We start from the raw sequence: 13,812 nt of genomic DNA on the forward strand, positions 1-13,812 counted from the left end.
ACGTATATACATACATAAATATATATGTATACATACATACATATATGTATATATGGCTCATAAAACTTAATAGTAAGAACACAGACAACTCATACAAGAAAGATAGTGAATAAGTTACAAGCCATATAGATGGCAAATGAGCACATTAAAAGATGTTCAACATCATTAGTGATTAGGGAAATGCAAGTTGTAAGCACCATGAGATACTGCTACACATCTACCAGAATGACTGAGATCAAAGAGTGTTGGCAAGAAAGTGGAGGGACTAGAACTCCCGTGCACTGCTGTTGGGAATGTTAAATGCCACAACCAGTTTAGAAAAGAGTTTGGCTTACCATATGATCCAGCCATTCTACTCCTAGGTATTTATGCAAAAGAAATGAAAGGATATGTCCCTATAAAGATTTGTACACCAGTATCCATAGTATTTTTATCTGCAATAGCTAAAAGCTGAAAATAATCCAAATGTACACCAATGCCTGAATGATAAGAGAACTGCAGCATACCCATATATGGGATATACTCAGCAATGAAAGCAAATGGGCTTTTAGGCGCACACTAACATGGAAGTCTGAGAATAATTATGCTGTGTGAAAGAATCTGAAGAAAAAAGGTATACATACTGTGTGCTTCCTTTAATAGAAAGCTCCAGAATATGAAAATGATTCTGTAAGTGACAGCAAATGATCAGCAGTGGCTTGGAATGAACTGGAGGCGGGAACATCAGGCCAGAAGGAGGGCCGGGGAGCATGAGGAAACATTTGGGGATGATGCATAAGTTTACTATTCTGATTAGATTATCTTGACTGCATGATAGTTTTACAATGTTATACATGTCAAAACTTATGAAATTATACACTTGAAACGTGTTCAGTTTATTGTATACCAATTATACCTTATCTATGGGGAAAAATGAAAGTGAAGAAAGAAAACATACACATACATGCAAGGGAAGGGATTCCGGGCACAGGAACTGCTTCCATGTGCTCAGAACACAGAGATATAAGGGCAAAGGAAGACTGTCGAAAGCATGTGAATAGCAAAGCAGTTGAAAGGGCAGAATTCTGAAACTAGGCTTCCCGAGCCTAAGTCTGTCATTTACTAACTGTGTGACTGGAAGATTAGCTTTCTCTCTGCTTGCTCATTAAAAAAAAAAAATGGGAATAAAAATACAACCAGCATAAGAATGTTGTTTTGAGAGTTCAACAGAAATGCAAAGTTAACATATGTAAAATGTTTGCCACATGCAAATATGACATGGTTATAATAATGTTGGCCATTCCCACGATGATTATTTGTTTAACAGTTTCATTGAAATAGAATCCACCTACCATACAAGTAAGTAATCTGAACATAAAAATCAAAGGTTTTCAGTACACTAAAAACTGTGCAACCACACCACAGTCTCATTTAGAACATTTTGTCATCTCAAAAAGAAACTCCTTATGCCATTAGTGGCCATTCCCCATCCCCCTCATCCTGCCTTCGTCAACCACTAATCTACTTTCTGTCTCTATAGATTTGCTTATTCTATATTCATATTGATATGGACTTATATCTGTATCATATTCAACATTTCATATAAGTGGAATCATATCATATGTGATTCTTCTGTGTCTGGTTTCTTTCATTGATCATAATGTTTTCAAGGTTCATCCATGTCATAGGATATCCTGGTATTCATTCGTTTTTATTACCAAATGATACTCTGTTATTTGGATACACCACATTTTAGTGCAGGACAGAATATTTTTGTGTGAGGAGGAAACAGAAGAAAGAGCAGAGGTGTAATCGTAATGGCTGTACAGCAACCTACAAGCGGTGAGGAATTGTTTTTGACCAGATAAGGGAAAGGGTGGCTGTAAAAGAAGCTGAGAATTTCATGGGCACAGGCCGAATACTGATCTACTTCCTTAGGCCTAGCCCCACCTGGGCTCTGAGGAAAAAGAGATGACTCTTTCGTTCTGTACAGAGGCAATTTACTGCAGAAGAATTCCTTTCTCACTAGTCCTGTTAGCTTGGGCAAGTCATTTACATCCTTGAATTATCAGTTCCCTCCAAAACTCTCCTCACCCCTCCACTCATCCCCTCCAGCCCTGGGTTTACTTCACTGAAGTCTGTGAGGATCCTATGTTAATGAAGGTAAAAGTATCTAAGTAACGGGAACATTTTTTAAGTGCAAAAGTAATTCAATACTACATTGTTCTAGAGGCATTTTGAAATGGTTTCTGATGACCAAAATATCCTATAGGGATCTTTGAATTTCTTTGGAATTAATAGGTAAATAAAGAGCAAATAGGAACCCCAGATAGCCATTGTGGTTTGCTTAAAATGGACCTAAATAAACTCAGATGCCCTGGCAGGTAGGACTCAACCCTGTCCATCACTGTACTGTACTGTCTGCCATAATTTTTAGGATACGGTAATGTCTCAATACACTTGTTTTATTGAAGCAAAAAACAAATTGCATCAGTCAGTGCACACATCACTTTTATGTTATATTCTTAATAAAACTGCAAAGAGGTATTCTTGATAATAATCTAGCTTACATTTACTGAGCATGTACTATGTGCCAGTGTGCTAAGTTCTTTGCATGCAGTGACGCACAGTAAACTTCCTTTCATAAATAACCTGGAGGCAAGAGAAGTAAGTGCTTTTTTCAAGTTTAAAAAGTAATTTGCAAAGCAGGGTCTTTAACCCTGTTTGATCTAAGGCCTAAGCCTTTAAAAATGGTTTTGCATAAGAGACTGTTAAAAACTGAGAACAAACTGAGGGTTGATGGGGGGGTGGGAGGGAGGAGAGGGTGGGTGATGGGTATTGAGGAGGGCACCTTTTGGGATGAGCACTGGGTGTTGTATGGAAACCAATTTGTCAATAAATTTCATTAAAAAAATAAATAAAAAATAAATTTAAAAAAAAGAAAAAATGAAACTGAAAAAAAATGGTTTTGGCTTACTTTTATTTATTACAATGAAGTGTAATAGTTACACATCATTTCATATACAAAGACTTTACATTCCAAATGAAGGACCTGAAGGGGATCTTTTGTTTCTAAGACTAATTTTGTTTCTAAGACTTCACTTAGAAATACTCTGAAAAAACATGGGACACCTGGGTGGCTCAGTCGGTTAAGCATCCAACTTCAACTCAGGTCATGATCTTCGGTCCATGAGTTTGAGCCCTGGGTCAGGCTCTGTGCTTATATAGCTCAGAGCCTGGAATCTGTTTCAGATCCTGTGTCTCCCTTTCTGTCTGCTCCTCCTCCACTCACAGTCTGGCTCCCCCTCTCTCTCAGAAATAAATACACATTTAAAAATTAAAAAAAAAAGAAATACTCTGAAAAAATATACACATCAAGTCTGATATTTGATTCCTACCTGGGGGTTTTTACCTAAGCTGTTTCCTAATTCAAATTATACTCCTTCATGATAATGAGGACTCTTCAGATTCTCTGTGAAATTATCTCTGCCAAAATAGAAAATGTTTCCACATTCTGTGCCACAATACTTTATTCTTTTTTTCCCCAAAACTTTTCAAAACTCAACTCATCCATGAAATCTTCTGCGATCGAGGTGGAAGCCACCCAGACATTCTGTTAATATCTTCAGTGTGATTGATATTTCCCTCCTGCAGTGTGGTAAGATAGCATATGCGTATATGTGGGCAAGCATATATATCTTTATGTTAATGTGCATCTGTTCCTCTCGTCTCTACCATATACTATTAAGATATTAAGATCCTGGGGTCTGTCCTTGCTTCCCTCCACAGAAGAGAACATTTATTCACCTGGGTAACCCCAGTGCTCAGCTCTCTGGTATGATGTACATGTTCAATAAACATTTACTGAATGAGTGAGTGAGCGCTCAATGGTAACAGTGACAACCTCGAAGGGAAATCTCTCCTCGCACACAGAGAAAATAAGATCACGTACAAATATAACTGCAAATAGCTTGCCTTCTCGGGTATTTTAGTTTTAAGCATTCTCAGCTGAAATGTGCTGTAGAATGGCTGAGACTTAGCAGGTAATTTCCATTTCACCTCTGTTTCCAAATGGTTACCACTTACCAAATACAGCATGCTTAAGGGTGTGCTTTCCCCCCTTCAGGTACAATATTCTTGTACAGTGCTGGATTCTTTCAGATGTCTTTCCCTTTTAAAGCTATGGAGTTCACTCATATATTGCTATTTATCATGGCTGTGCAAAAGAAGAAAACTAAGGAAGAAGAACGAGGTTCTAATTCACCAACTGCCCTCTTCTGTTACAAAAAGAATATCTGAAAAGTCAAAATTCTGAGTCCTGGGTGCCTTTTGCTTGGTTACATCTGATGTCAGTATTTTCAAAGGATTACTGTTACGTTAAACAATAGTCATCCACAAACACTAGAATGTGTTCTGTTCTACGAGAGTCAGGAGAGCTGCCAACGATTACAATTGGAATAATACTGCCTAGATTTTAATCCCATACCCATCTTCTTTCTTTCTTCTTCTTTTTTTTAAGTTTATTTATTAATTTTGAAAGGGAGAAAGTGCACGTGAGTGAGTGAGCAGGGGCAGGGCAGAGAGAGAGAGGGGAAGAGAAAATCCCAAGTGGGCTCCACACCATCAGCGCGGGGCCCATTGCGGGGCTTGAACTCACGAACCATGAGATCATGACCTGAGTCTGACACTTAGCCAACTAAGTCACCCAGGCACCCCTCCTTTCTATTTGAATGACCTTGACCAAGTTAGTTAACTCCTCTTTAACTTTGAAAGGAAGGTAGAAAGGGTGTTGTGAAGATTCACTGAGATAATTTCTGCAAAGAGGCTTAGGTCTAGTCATATGCATAGGAAGCCTTTCCTCCTTTATTTTTACTTGCCATTTTTATCAAGATGGTTAACTAAGTAGACTGGGGTAAATAGACTCCTCCAGAACAGACCCATTCAAAACCTCTTCAAGGGATTCCCAATGTTTCATGACACCAAAACAGATCCATCCAAGAATGCTAAGTGAAAAGCAATTTCCAAGGAACCTACAGCTGAAAGACTGGGCTGCTCCTGTCTTAGCCTTGGGTGCCAAGGACTCATTCTTCACCTCAGGGATACTAACTGTTCCATGAATGCAGTGTGGTGGTGGTTTCAACTTCCCAGGGAAAGGGGTAGGGTCGACAGTCTAGATGAAAGAGTAGGGGACTTCTCCTGAAGGGTATTTACTTGAGCATTTAGTTGCTTACAGAGATTGGACTTTGGTTATATAAGGGCTAAAGCATTGCCTTTGCACCTCCCCTGAACACTTTCTTCTGCACTTTACAGGATTGTAGAATTGTGAGTCTGTCATGCAGTCCTTCTGCCAATCATGCACTCCTTTCACTGAGCCCCCAAACACCTAGAACGACAGTAGTAATCTTGGCTTCACTTTGTTGCTGAGCAACATGCATAGTGTGTATTATTGCCTTCCCCTTACAACCATCTCCAATGTCTCTTTTTAATCTCTGGCTCTGGGAATTATAACTGGCATGCTTCTTGTTTAGTCCTATTTGTAAACGATCAACTGTGTCGTTTATATTAGTTTTCACCTTGCTTCCCCTTGCTTTTTAGCATATTGCTAGAGGTCACAGTCCTCATAACAACAGGCAAGGGATATTGTCACTGTTATAAACCAGGACAATAGGAGTAATAGATCAGCCTCATTCCCGGGAAAACATGGTACGTCCACAGATTGACCTCCTACTCAGGCCTCCTTCTGGTGTGAAAACAATATGGATTATAAAAAGATAGTATGTGTACGTGTCTTTTAATGGATGTAAAGGGTCATTTCTTACCCTTTGAAAATCTTTTCCTTTCGTTTACAATTTATTTTTTTCAATTTGTTTTCCATGTCTATTTCGTCAGAAAATATATGAAAAGAATAAGTCAAAATCTCATCACTCAGATATTTCTATACATATCCATGCATTATATAAATACATAATATATAAATTGCTGGTAACATACATAATTTGCTATAATCAGATTTTTAAAATTAATAATATAAATAATATCTCCGTGTCTATACATTTGGAGCAACAGCATCATCACTAATGACTGTATAGTGTCTTATTATATCATTAGGACATATTACAACAAGTCCTTTATTGCCATATATATATAGGTTGTTTCTGATATTTACAATGCTCCAATGATTGTGCATGTACAGTGTCTTAACCCATTCAGCCACTGATTTCTTTAGGATGAATATTAGAAAAGGAAATGTTAGGGACAGTCTGACTATTAAAGACTTTTGATAGAATGCCCTATTGGTCTCTGCAAGGGTTACACCAAGTAACTCTCTCAATAGCATTTTATAAAAATGCTCTTTGTTTATACTCTTGCCATCACTGGGTGTTTTAATTCAGTTTTTAATTTAAAGGCCAAGGAGGAGACATCTCATATCATTAGATGTATGGTATAAGAATTCGTTAACTAGGGCCTGAGTCATGAGAATGTGGGCATGCTTTTTCTATTACCAAGAACTCTATGAATCAGATCTAATAACTATTTCAGTCACTACCAATACAGCCACATTTCAGAGACAACCCAAACTGGGAAAAGCTATATTTTTTTATCAAAAAAATTCCCATGGATGTGATAATAGCAAATATCCTTTTAGTTCTTTTTAGATTGAGGCAATAATATTGTTTCATTTGAAATTACGTATCTCATTTTAGATGTTGGAGGATCTAATTTATAGATATGTTTCCAGGAATAAGTGGAACTCTATTTGTTCCTAAATAAAAATGTCAATCATAAAGGAACAGTCACTGCAACTTAACCGCATAGATGTCTAGTTTTTGTATATGAATCACAAACCTGACAAGACTATTTGAAGCCTGTTACAATCGGTTGCTCTGTCCATTTAACCACCTTTATAGAAGACAATAATTCTCAGTCCTATGAGCAAGCAGAAGTCAGAAACAAACTTAAATGCTGATAGGGCCAATTCCTATTAAGATAAAAATTCCAAATGTGACAAAAGTCTGCATGCCAGTACTTATACACAACATAAGGGAAGAGCTGTGATAGTTAATCCAAGGGGTAGTTATATTTTCTGATCTCCCCTAAGATTTTAATATATTTTTGCAAAAGTTTCTTGGAATATTTCCCTGATGATACAAACTTTTCTTTAGAACCTGTTATCCAATCATTTTACTAACTGGTTTAAATGTGATTAGAAAGTTGACAAATCTCAAGGAAAAATTGAAGTTAGGCTGTTTTCACTATCATCTAATTATATTATGCTGTGGTTTTTTGGTGCCCAGAAACCAAATAGCCTTGAACTTCTGAGGTCATATTGTTTAGGATAGGTCTACCAGGGATGGACAAGCTTTCTCTTTAGTTACCTGTGATTTTATTTTTCATTTCTGTCTCCTAGTATGCTAAATGAATGATATTATTAAGGTTTTGGGGATATGAGAAAAAGGAAAAAAAAACTCATTGACTCATTCTAAACTAGAATGACAAACATGTATATTTTAGAAAATAGTCTCATCAATTTATAATGAATCTAATTATCCATTCAAATGATTTATTTCAATGAACATTTGTTAACATCAGCAATGAGCACATCTTTGGTTGTACTTAATCTGGAGGAAATCTTAGGTCTTAAACTCTGGGTCCTAAATTAAGATTTTTCATTTGTCCCTTTCTGCAGCAGGTAACCCTACTGACCTAGGACCACTTTATCCCTCTCTAAAGGTCTTTGTTTTGTGAAGGATTTTTAGGTTTGGCTTCCCCAGGGAAGCCCCAGTCTTTCTATTTCCTTACTGTTTCTGTTCTCTTTTTCAGTATATTTTTGTTTATTTGTTTTGGGGGACTAGTCCCTTTACTGAATGGCTTTTACTTTCCCCAGGATATAATTATAGCTGGGTATCTAATCTGGCATCTCAGCAGAAGGAAGCCATGGCTCCAAATTGTAGGGCTGAAAACAGATTACATGCATGGCCTCATTTCTATCCAATTCATACCTCACTGACAACAGCAGACACGTCAAACAAGTTCCTCAACATGTGCATTTATGGTCATGCTTCCTGACTTCCAAACCTTTAGGCACTGAAATGTAGTTGGACCACTCTACATGTCCCTTCTTGAGATCACCTTCTCAATGACTAAATTTTCCTTCCCATTTGTCTTCTGTGGTTTCTTTAGTTCAAGCATGGTTTTAGATACCCATTGTCAAGATTACAACACTAGGCTGTGTTTCTTTGTTTTTTGTTTTTGTTTTTTTGGTTAAATATAGCTAGCAGAATATTTTAAATCAAAAGGTCTCCCATTCCACACTTGAATGGGATGGAGGGAGAAACCAGGCTCCTCCTTTAAATATCAGAAGTCCGTATTACCTGTAGGAGCAGAGGTTTGATGACAAGGGATAGCCCTTCCTTTCAGAGTGAATATAAGATAGGATCAGGACCTTTATAGATTTAATCATACTTTCATAATAACTTACAGAAGTATAAGTTTTGAGTGTCAAATTTAGTTAACCCTCCTTGTTATTCTTTTTTTACTCATTAAAAAAATTTAATGTTTATTTTTGGGAGGTGGGGAGCGCAAGTCGGGGAAGGGCAGAGAGGGAGACACAAAATCCAAAGCAAGCAGGCTCTGGTCCCTGAGCTGTCAGCACAGAGCCCAACACAGGGCTTGAACCCACAAACTGCAAGATCATGACCTGCGCCGAAGTCAAAGGCTTAACCGACTGAGCCATCTGGACACCCCAACATTCCTTATCATTCTTTAAGGATATATGAAAGAGACCTTTGCTAATAATCAGCTTTCTAAATGTCAGTGTACCCCTTACATTTTTGTGGGTTACTCATGTTAATAGATGATACACCATGTATTCCATGAAGTGTTGAGTATCAACTAATATCAAATATAGACTCCTCTTTCATGATGATATCTTATCTCATTTTTGATGATTAATTCTTCCCCATGATATGTATTCATGGTGTATTGGTATATCCAGATGACTGTCCTTCCATTATAGGAGACAAAGTTGCTCTAAGCCATTATATTTTTTCCTTGGCTAATCCTTAGCTAGTATAGCTAAAGGGCAAAGATATCACCAAAATCAGACTAACTCAAATGACCAAAAGAAATCAAATTTTTTCTTGTGTGATCTTGAATCTCAGATGAAGAAACATAAATATAAATGAAATAGCATTTCTTCATTCTAGAGGCATCATCCAGTTGAAAGTATTAAGCGGATCCCATGACCAAGAATATCTGCAGATGGTTGGCTTTGTTCAAAATCCTTTACCAGGTTTATTATTTTACTCTTACATTCAAGCTTATAGTTCTTTTTCTATTCTTTTAATAAGTTCCATTTTTTGGTTTTATTTTTACCAACACATAAAGCCAAGTAACATTGATGATTCATTAAGTTACAATTATAAATTCTCACTGAGATAAGCACCCTGAGGAGTTACCTAAGCTCACTTACTTCCTAAACAGTTCCTTCCACACCTTCTTTAAAGAATAATTTAATAGTATGCTTGAAAAATCAAACATTATCTGGTAGGCTTTCTTTATGAACTAAAACCATTAATGCAGATGTCTACCATATACTTATCTGCTTTATGACAATACAGACAACATGCCCATTGAGATTCTGAAAACACATGACTTCTAACAAACCATTGGCAACAATTCTTCCTTGAATCTGGTTTGAATATCCTTAAATCAGGAGAAATCAGAGTGCTGTGGTTGTCTTCATCACCCAGGAGAAATTCTCTTGGTGTGCTACTAGTTTAATAAAGTCCTGATGCAACTTCTAATGGACCCTTCTTCTGTTTTACAGGTCACTCCTATTCTTCAGTGGTATGAGGGAAGAATATTTATTCTCTTTTCTCATTTTTTTTCCATCTGAAGAAAATTCCACCATAGAAAGCCTCTTGGCTTCTTTTTACTCCATTTATTTACTCTCTCCTCTCCTTGGTCATTAGAGTTGTTTATTTGGTGAACTCAGGAGCAAGACTTTGTCACTTATCATTTAACCTATTCTATTCACCTGTATCTTTAGTGCAGGCTGCCTTATATCTGCTACTTCATGCTGGAAATTTAATGGCCAGGCTGCCATATCAGAGGAGTCTGCTGTGGCCCAGAACTTCCTGGGCCTGGATGAGTGAATCTATCTAACTCTTGGATTCAATGTTACAGAGTCTATTTTAGCCAAGCATTGAAACAGCATCCTTAGATATTATCTGCATTATTAATAAAAGTGGCATCCATCTTTCCATTTGCCTGTTTTTTTGACTTCTTAAACCTCACTTTGTTTTGAACTTGGGCAGCTAGAATGGAAGCCCCGAGAGAATAGATTAGTAGCTTGGAACTTACCTTATCAAAATTTCTCCAACAGGTCCTGATCTTCCTGAGAAAACCCAAAGAATTTAAAGAAGTGCTCGGGATTTCGGCAGATGATGTTTATTTTACACCTGGAGTGAGACAACACAGATATATTTTTAAACCATGTTATATGAATGAGAACAAATTTAGGGTAGACATTTCTGCCTGCCAAACTCACCCAATAGAATGAATTGATGAAATATTCCTCTTTCTAACATAAACACATATAGACATATATATATATATACATATATATGCACACATATATATAGGTACATATATGGGTCTATATATAATACATATATATGTGTATGATACATATGCATTATATATATATATGTATACATATAGTTGCATATATATAGTTGTATATATATAGTTTGTTTAGTGTATCCATCCTAGATTTGTTAGTCTTATTTTGTCAATATTCATTGCATTGTATTATTGAAATGTGCCATAGGCTCTTTTTTCAATTATGAAATGTATTGTCAAATTGGTTTCCATACATAGGCTTTTTATCTATAGGTACCTTTTTGAACATATATTTGAGAGACTTCTTGTTCTTACCTCATCCTTCTGTCATGAGTTCCAACTATACAGATAATTATTACTTTATTTCAAACCTAATGGTCAAATGAACATAGAAAACTATAAAATATACACTGTAATTTACAGATTTCTCAGTTTGATATAGCAACAAGAAAATGAGTAAATATAGGCACTGAATTGAGAACTGGAACTAGATTCAATTAATAATCCTGCCATAATTAGCCAGTTAATTTTGCGTGTCCAAACATCACTAGGTCTTAATCACTTCACATAAAAAAATAAGGGCTTTGTACAAAATTGCTACTGAGGCCCCTTCCATCTTTTAAATTCTGTGATAACTTTTCTTCTAAAGATGTGGTTTGATGTAGATAGAATGGTTAGAGAGAGTTTGCAGTAACAAAACTATCATGCTAGAAAAAACCTGAATTTTTATAAATTTATCATATGTTCCTAATTGCTAGCTTCAATCTTTGCTGGACAATTAGTTACTTATAGTTAAATGATACTAAGGTGACTATAGTCAATTACTTTCAGGTTCATCTATTGATTTTGTAAAAAATCAATTGTATATCTCAGGGAGCTGAATAAAATTTTATTTTTAACTCCTAGGATTCATGATACATTGGCACCTTATGACCATTGGTTCACTTTCTGTCTATCTTTCTGCTGCCCTAATATTGAAGGGAAGAAGCTGGAAAAGTATGGCAAGTTGTAAGCTGTTTTACAGAATTTGTCATTATACCATGACTTGCCCACACCCTCAGGTACTTCCCAAAGGGGAGAAATGTCTCTTGGTGAAATAGCCATACCTAATTGGTGTTTCATATGTCATTGTTTTGCAAAAAACAAAGAAATTTTTAAAATTGGGAACTGAGTGATAGCTGAAATTACCACTTACAAAGATAATTTAAAAACTAAACCATGAGCTCTTTTGGTTGTTATTAGAACAATGGAGACTCATATAAACCTGTACCAGATTTCTCACAGGGATAACCTACCTACATTATTTTACAGATTAAGCCTCATAATCACCCTATAAAAATTTTGAAGTAGGAGCTTAATTTTATAGGTGAAGAAACTGAGGCATGAGTCAGTTTCCCAGAAAGAGGTAAAAGGTGGCCAAGTTAGCAGGTCTGTGTGATTCCAGAGCAGTCCTCCTTCCTATCCCATATATCTTGATATTACAAAGCTTGTTGGCCACACTAGGCCAGTAAATACTCCATTTCAACAGGTTCTCTTAGGCTTGTTATTTATGTGAGCCTCTGAATGCACTGGTTAATGTAATTTTGATATAGGAAGGCCTTGTCTGATTTTTCCCCAGGACTATGATTTTTGTATTTCATTTCTACGTTCAGGGGAATAAAATGCCTTATCCATCTTTTAGCCTGAGTTTTCTGCCTGATATTTAGCATGTTTCAAAGACATGTGTTGATAGCAGGATGCTTACTTTCTATCTTTGTACAGAAAACTGAGCTAGGTGGGGCTGCCTGCAGGGGCAGAGGCATTGGATGCAAGAAAGCATCGTGGTGGGTGGTTGTACAGAGAAGAACTGGGCAGAGGGTTTGTTGATCAGAACAAAGTGAATCATTATACAAAGTCATAGAATGTGGGGCTGGAAGAAGCTTCACAAACCAATTAATTCAAATTTCACAGTGTTTAGTTGAAAGAAGTAAGAAACAAGGTATCCACAAATTAGAAACCGGGTTTCTGGATATCACCCACCCACCCAGCTTCTCAGTAGTATAATGGAATCCTCAACTGTATGCTTATATGTATCTCTTAAAAACAGAATGCACTGTTCTAGGTTTATATGTGTCTGTAGCATTGTGTGGTTTGAGACCCAAAATGCTTAGTGGTTATGAGAAAGACCATGGGGTCAGACCACCCTGAGTCCTAGGGCAAGCAACATCACTCTTTCTGCTTGTAGAATTTTAGGAAAGGCTTAATCTCTCCGTGGGACAGTTTCTTAATCCTTAAAACAGGTTAATAAGAGTAGCCGCGTCTCTGTACTGCTTTAGGGATCACATGAGCACTTTACAAATAAAAATAAATAAATAATAAATATATAATATTTATATTATATATTTTATATATAATAAATATATAATATTTATATTATATATTTTATATATAATAAATATATAATATTTATATTATATCCCCGGCAGGGGAGGGGTAGAGATAAAGGGGAGAGAGAGAATCCCAAGCAGGCTCCACACTGTCCCAAGCAGAGCCCGACACAGGGCTCAAATTCACAAACCATGAGATCGTGACCTGAGCCACAATCAAAAGATGAATGCTTAAATGACTGAGCCACCCAGGTGCCCCATGAGCACTTTTTATAAAACACTTTGCATCAAGGTACAGCACAGAGTAAGTAAGCATATACAAAAATGTCCAGTTATCAATCTCATCACTCATTACAGTGAGCCTAACATAATGAGACATTCTTTGAAAATTGTGTTTTCCTTTTAAGTAAGGAAACATAAGTCCCAATGAAAGGAGACTCTGGATGAAATCTAACAGACTAGAGTGAAATTGCCAGCATGGTCATAAAGACTAGGTTTCTCCTCAGTGACATGGGAAAGATACTAATCTCTATACGTATTTGAAGTTATATGTGTATTACTGTGAAAGAAGAGATTCAGAAATTGATCTTTTTGCTCAAGACTGTCCAAATCAATTGCACTCAAAGGCAGAAGTTCTCATAGCTTCTCATAGCTAGAACTTGTAACTAAAACAAAGGATTTTACACAATAAAAAGAGAGTGAAAAATAGAAAGCCTCACTTTTTTTCTTAATCGTAAGCTGATGTGAAGGGATGTCCTTTTGGATTCTGCTGTTAGAAAGCTCAGTTATGCAATATTCATACAAAAATAGTTCTAAATCAATACAACATATTTTACATTTA

This window comes from Prionailurus viverrinus, chromosome D1 (assembly GCF_022837055.1).
Source record: "Prionailurus viverrinus isolate Anna chromosome D1, UM_Priviv_1.0, whole genome shotgun sequence".
Taxonomy (NCBI): domain Eukaryota; kingdom Metazoa; phylum Chordata; class Mammalia; order Carnivora; family Felidae; genus Prionailurus; species Prionailurus viverrinus.